The 6,575-nt window shown below is 42.5% G+C and overlaps 2 pseudogenes; one reads left to right on the forward strand and one right to left on the reverse strand.

The window, feature by feature from the left end:
- The first annotated feature begins 550 nt into the window (after positions 1 to 550).
- LOC118523882 (small ribosomal subunit protein eS12 pseudogene) lies at positions 551 to 1,281 on the forward strand (annotated as a pseudogene).
- A 4,767-nt stretch (positions 1,282 to 6,048) lies between these two features.
- Positions 6,049 to 6,575, reverse strand: LOC118523881 (large ribosomal subunit protein eL21 pseudogene; annotated as a pseudogene).

Below are 6,575 nucleotides of genomic sequence, written 5' to 3' on the forward strand. Positions count from 1 at the left end.
CTGGGTGGCTCGGTCGTTAAGCATCTGCCTTCGGCTCAGGTCATGATCCTGGGGTCCTGGGATCGAGCCCCGCGTCAGGCTCCCTGCTCAGCAAGGAGTCTGCTTCTCCCTCTCCCACTCCCCCTGCTTGTGTTCCCTCTCTTGCTATGTCTCTGTCAAATAAATAAATAAAATATTTAAAAAAATAAATAAACAGGGCACCTGGGTGGCTCAGTTGGTTAAGCAACTGCCTTCAGCTCAGGTCATGATTCTGGAGTCCAGGGATCGATTCCCACATCGGGCTCCCTGCTCAGCAGGGGGTCTGCTTCTCCCTCTGACCCTTCCCCTCTCATGCTCTCTGTCTCCCATTCTCTCTCTCAGATAAATAAATAAAATCTTTAAAATAAATAAATAAATAAATAAATAAACAAACAAACAAATAAATAAAAAATAAATAAAAAATAAAAAAAATAAAAAACAGACATAAAATCAGTCTTTGTTTTTCCCTGCCGCTGTCACTGAGTCGTGCGGAGGCTCAGGTGCATTCAAGATTCGGCTCTACCAGTAACCCACTGCCATTACTGAGGAAAGCATGACTGCTGGAGGTGTAATGGGTGTTCATACTGCTGCTTTGCAAGATGTACTGAAGACCACCCTCATCCACAACGGCCTAGCACGTGGAATTCGCTAAGCGGCCAAAGCCTTAGACAAGCTCCAAGCCCATCTTTGTGCGTTTGTATCCAACTGTGATGAGCCTATGTATGTCAATTTGGTGGAGGCCCTTTGTGCTGAACACCAAAATCAACCTAATTAAGGCTGATGACAACAAGAAACTAGGGGGATGTGTAAGCCTCCACAAAGTTGACAAAGAGGGAAAACCCCACCAAGTGGTTGGTTGCAGTTGTGTGGTGATTAAGGACCATGGCAAAGAGTCTCAGGCCAAGGATGTCATCGAGGAATACTTCACATGGGAGAAATGAACAAATGAAAAACTTGGTTCTTGTTGAAAAAGAAAAACAACAAAATCAGTTAAAATCTCTAGAAATGGATCTAAGGACATATAGCCTATAAAAAGAAAAGAAAGAAAGAAACATTTACTAAAACAGAACAAACAAAAGCTACTAAAATTCAGTACAAACACTGAGTCTATGGTATTTAAGCTGAGACCTACTCCTCCTTCCCCCATTCCCGCTCGGCAAGATGAACACTCAAGACTGGTACATCCAAGAAAGAACACAGGGCTCTCTCTCCCGCCAGCTCCCAGTTGGAGGGCTATTTCCTACGAACAGCAGGACATCAGCATTTCTCATCTTGTCCCCATCAACCTGTTGCGGAGGCTCACTTCCTGTGAGTGTGGCTGAGAAATGAGGGCTCCTTTCGTCTGCCCAGATCCTGCTCATGGGACTGAGGCTCTCTACTCTACTGTGGCGCCTCTGAGAGTCCACAGAGCTCTGATTGTCCTTGCCTCAGCTCACCAGGCAGTGGTTCCAAGCCGGAAGAGGCAAGCCAAGATGTGATGTTACTACCCCCTTTCTACTGAGTACTCAATTCCTAGGGCAAGAGTGTCACTCCGAGAGAAGTGTGCCACAGTCCCCACCCCCTTCAGAGTAATGGCTCAGAAATTTTGCCTAAGGGAAGAAGCAAGATGAAAAAGACAGCTCTTATTTTCTTCCCAAAGACACTGATTTCATCTGCTATCAATGTGGAGAAGTTCAAGCCTGAGGGTTCTCTCAGAAACAGTGGAGATTGTGGTGAAAGGCAACTGGGAGGAGAATGACGTATTTATTGGATACATAGGCAAAGTATAGGCCAGCTAGAAAACCTGGGAAAGGGAGCGGGGAAGAGCCTGCCTGGGATCTGAATAAACTCAAATACTGCTCTCAGGGGCGCCGAGGTGGCTCAGGCGGTTAAGCGTCTGCCTTTGGCTCAGGTCATGATCCCGGGGTCCTGGGATCGAGCCCCACATTGGGCTCCCTGCTCAGTGGGGAGCCTGCTTCTCTTTCTTCTGTTCCCCCTGTTTGTGTTCTCTCTCTCCTTGTCAAATAAATAAAATCTTAAAAAAAAAAATACTGCTCTCAAAAAACTATTTCATCAGGGCACCTGGGTGGCTCAGTAGGTTGAGGGTCTGGCTCCTGATTTCGGCTCAGGTCATGATCTCAGGGTCTTGAAATCAAACCCTGTGTCAGGCTCAGTGCTCCACGCTTGGTGTGGAGTCAGCTTGAAATTCTCTCTCCTTCTGCTCCTCCCAAGCTTGTTCTCCCTCTCTCTCTCTCTCAAAATAAACAAATAAAATCTTAAAAAAAAAAAATCTATCCCGTCAAAGGAGACTGAATTGGATTGGGTTCCTCTGGGGAGCAATTTTTGCACCAGGGCTTTGCTGAAAACAATAGAGTAACCAGTGGGCAATTGGTGGAGTTTAACAGCAGTGTGGTCCGAGGAAGAGATATCAAAGAAAGCCCTGCCAAAACCTCCACATCCCAGGATGACTATGGACGACTGGGCTTCCGCCAGCCTCAGGACATTAGACCACAGGGAAAGGGGAGGATGGAGAGAGAATAGACTACACTAAAATAATCCAGTCAGTCACTAAACAAATAAACTAGCAAATAACAATAACAAGCCCTATTGGAGGGGTTACTGTGATATTATCTAAAATGTCCAGTTTCTGGGGCGCCTGGGTGGATCAGTCGTTAAGCGTCTGCCTTCGGCTCAGGTCATGATCCTGGGTTCCTGGGATCGAGCCCCGCATCGGGCTCCCTGCCCTGCGGGAAGCCTGCTTCTCCCTCTTCTACTCCCCCTGCTTGTGTTCCCTCTCTCGCTGTGTGTCTCTCTCTGTCAAATAAATAAATAACATCTTTTAAAAAAAATAAAATAAAATAAAAAAATAAAATGTCCAGTTTCTGACAAAAAAAAAAAATTATGGTACATGCAAAGAAACAAAGTATGACTTAACATTGAAAAACAAAAAAACAAAAAAACAGGCAACAGATACTGCAAGTGAGAGCAACCAGATGTCAGTTAACAAACAAAACCCTCCTAGTAGCCATTTGTTTTGTGTTGGTCCCAGCCTATAGATAGTGAAGCCACTGGCTAGAAATGCCTGGTACAACACCATTTCCCCAGTGTTGAAGCCAGACCAGCCCATGTGGTTCTTATGATTGCAAGATGCACCTCAGTAACAACCATCAGGAAACCTTGAAAAAAAACAAGGTTTATTACTGAGGAGTCCTGGAGGGTACATGGCACATCCAGGCCATACAGTGAGATCAGGGGTACAGACAGAGAGAGCATGGGCCTGGGGTTTTGCCTTTATTGGGGTCAGGGGTGGGTTGCCTAGGGTTTTACAGGTTCACTCTTTATTGGTGAATTTAAAACATAAAAGTAGGAATTAAAGTGCATGAAGAGAAAAACATGGCCCTTCAAACACTAGCAAACTATGCGGCAACATATAAAAATGCACCATGACCAAAAGAGATTTATCCTAGGAATGTGAGTTTGGTTTAACATCTGAAAAATAACTATTTTAATGCATCATATCACTAAAATGAAAAAAGAACCCATGATCATCTCAATAGACACAAAAAAGCATTTGATAAAATTCAACACCTTGTCATTAAAAAAGAAAAAAAAAAACACTCAACAAACTTCACAAACTAGGCACAGAAGGGAACCTGACAAAAGACCGTCTATGATAAAGTCACAACTAACATATTTAATGGTGAAAGACTGGATGTTTTCCCCCTAAAATCAGGAATAAGACAAGGATGCCCACCCTTGCTATTTTTGTAATAGAAGATTCTAGTCAGGGAAATTGGGCAAGAATAAAAAAAGGCATCCAGATTGGAAAGGAAGAAATAAAACTATCTCTATCCACAGATGATGTGGCCTTGTATATAGAAAATCCTAAAGAATTACCTGAAAAACTATTAGAACTAAGAGAAACCGTTTTATTTTCATCAAGGCTGCAGAATGCAAGATCAATTTTTTTCTATATACTTTCAATGAACAATCTGAAAATGAAATTAAGAAAATAATTCCATTTGAAATAGCATCAAAAAGAATACAATTCTTTGAAACACACTCACAAAACAAATATAACATTATATGCTGAAAATTATAAAATATTGTTGAAAGAAATTAAAGGATATCTAAATAAATTGAAAAAAATCCCATATTCATGGATCAGAAGACTTAATATTATAAAGGTGACAATACTCCCCAAATTGATCTACAGATTCAATGCAATATCTATCAGAATCCTAGCTGACTTTCTAGAAATTTACAAGCTGATTCTAAACTACATATAGTATTTCAAGAGCTTCTGAAAAACTCAAAACAACCTTGAAAAAGAACAAACATGGAGGACACACATTTCCTTATTTCAAAATACACTACAGAGTAATGGTAATCAAGACAGTATGGTACCGGCTTAAGATTAGACATAAACATCAATGAATAGAATTGAGAGCCCAGACACAAACCCATGTGTCTGGGGTCTATTTATTTATTTGTTTGTTTGTTTGTTTTTATTACTAATATATAATGTATTATTTGTTTCAGGGGTACAGGTCTGTGATTCATCAGTCTTACACAATACACAGCGCTCACCACAACATATACCCTCTCCAATGTCCATTACCCAGCCACCTCATCCCCCCACCCCCCTCCCCTCCAACAACCCTCAGTTTGTTTCCTGAGATTAAGAGTCTCCTGGAGTACCTGGGTGGCTCAGTCGTTAAGCCTCTGCCTTCAGCTCAGGTCATGATCCTAGGGTCCTGGGATCGAGCCCCGCATGGGGCTCCTGGCTCGGCGGGAAGCCTGCTTCTCCCTCTCCCACTCCCCCTGCTTGTGTTCCTGCTCTCGCTATCTCTCTCTGTCAAATAAATAAATAAAATCTTTAAAAATTAAAAGAAAAAAAGAGACTCTTATGGTTTGTCTCTATCTCTGGTTTCATCTTGTTTCATTTTTTCCTCTCTTCCCCTATGATCCTCTGCCTTATTTCTTAAATTCCACATATCAGTGAGATCATATGATAATTGTCTTTCTCTGATTGACTTATTTCACTTAGCCATCCACATTGTTCCAAATGGCAAGATTTCATTTTTGATGGCTGCATAATATTCCATTGTGTATATGTACACCACATCTTTTTTTTTTTTTAAATATTTTATCTATTTATTTGACAGAGAGAGAGAGCACAAGCACGGGGAGTGGCAGGCAAAGGGAGAGGGAGAAGCAGGCTCCTTGCTGAGCAGGGAACGTGACACAGGGCTCGATCCCAGGACCCCAGGATCATGACCCGAACCTAAGGCAGACGCTTAACCCGCTGAGCCACCCAGGTGCCCCTACCACATCTTCTTTATCCATTCATCTATCAATGGACATCTGGGCTCTTTCCATAGTTTGGCTATTGTGGACATTGCTGCTATAAACATTGGGGTACAACTGCCCCTTCGGATCAATACATTTGTATCTTTGGGGTAAATACCCAGTAGTGCAATTGCTGGGTCATAGGGTAGCTCTATTTTCAACTTTTTGAGGAACCTCCATACTGTTTTCCAGAATGGCTGCACCAACTTGCATTCCCACCAGCAGTGTAGGAGGGTTCTCCTTCCTCCACATCCTCACCAACATCTATCATTTCTTGGCTTGTTAATTTTAGCCATTCTGACTGGTGTGAGGTGGCATCTCATTGTGGTTTTGATTTGTATTTCCTTGATGCCGAGTGATGTTCAACATTTTTTCATGTGTCTGTTGGCCATTTGGCTGTCTTCTTTGGAGAAAAGCATGTGACTCTTGATCTCAAGGTTGTGAGTTTGAGCCCCACATTGGGGATAGAGATTATATTAAAAATTTTAAGGGGCAGCTGGGTGGCTCAGTTGGTTAAACAACTGACTCTTAGTTTTGGCTCAGGTCATGATCTCAGGGTTGTGAGATCGAGCCCTGCATTGGGCTCTGAAGTCAGCAGGGAGTCAACTTCAGATTCTGTCTCTCCCTCTTCCACTGCACCTTCCCCTTTCTGGCACTCTCTTAAATGATAAATCTTTAAAGAAAAAAAATTTTTTAACAGTCTTGAGGTCTTTTATTTTCTTTACGTTTATCATGCCATGAATTCATAGGGAATGGGTTCCTGCAGTTCGGGCTCCTTTCCATTGGTTCTCATAAAATGTGCTTCTCTGGGTGGGGCAGGCTGGCACTTCAGTTGAACCCAAGTACCTTTCTTTTTGGCTTCCTTCTTTTTCTGATCATTTTCCTTCACACGCTTCAGGAAGCTATCTCAGCTCTTTGAGTGTTTAATATGCTCAATGCGTACATTAATTCTCTCGGCAAGAGTCTTGCCCTTGTTTGTTTAGAACAATGCCAACAACATGCTCAGTAACATTGTAGACTCTTCCAGTTTTGCCACGGTGACATTTGTGGGGCATTCCTTTTTGAACAGTGCCCATTCCCTTGATGTCCACAATATCACCTTCCTTGTAGATTCCCATGTATGTGGCCAAAGGAACAACTCCATGTTTTCTAAAAGGCCTAGAGAACATATAGTGGGTACCTCTCCTCTTTCCCTTTGTTTTGATCATTTTAGCAAATTACTGGAA

This window comes from Halichoerus grypus, chromosome 1 (genome assembly GCF_964656455.1).
Source record: "Halichoerus grypus chromosome 1, mHalGry1.hap1.1, whole genome shotgun sequence".
Taxonomy (NCBI): domain Eukaryota; kingdom Metazoa; phylum Chordata; class Mammalia; order Carnivora; family Phocidae; genus Halichoerus; species Halichoerus grypus.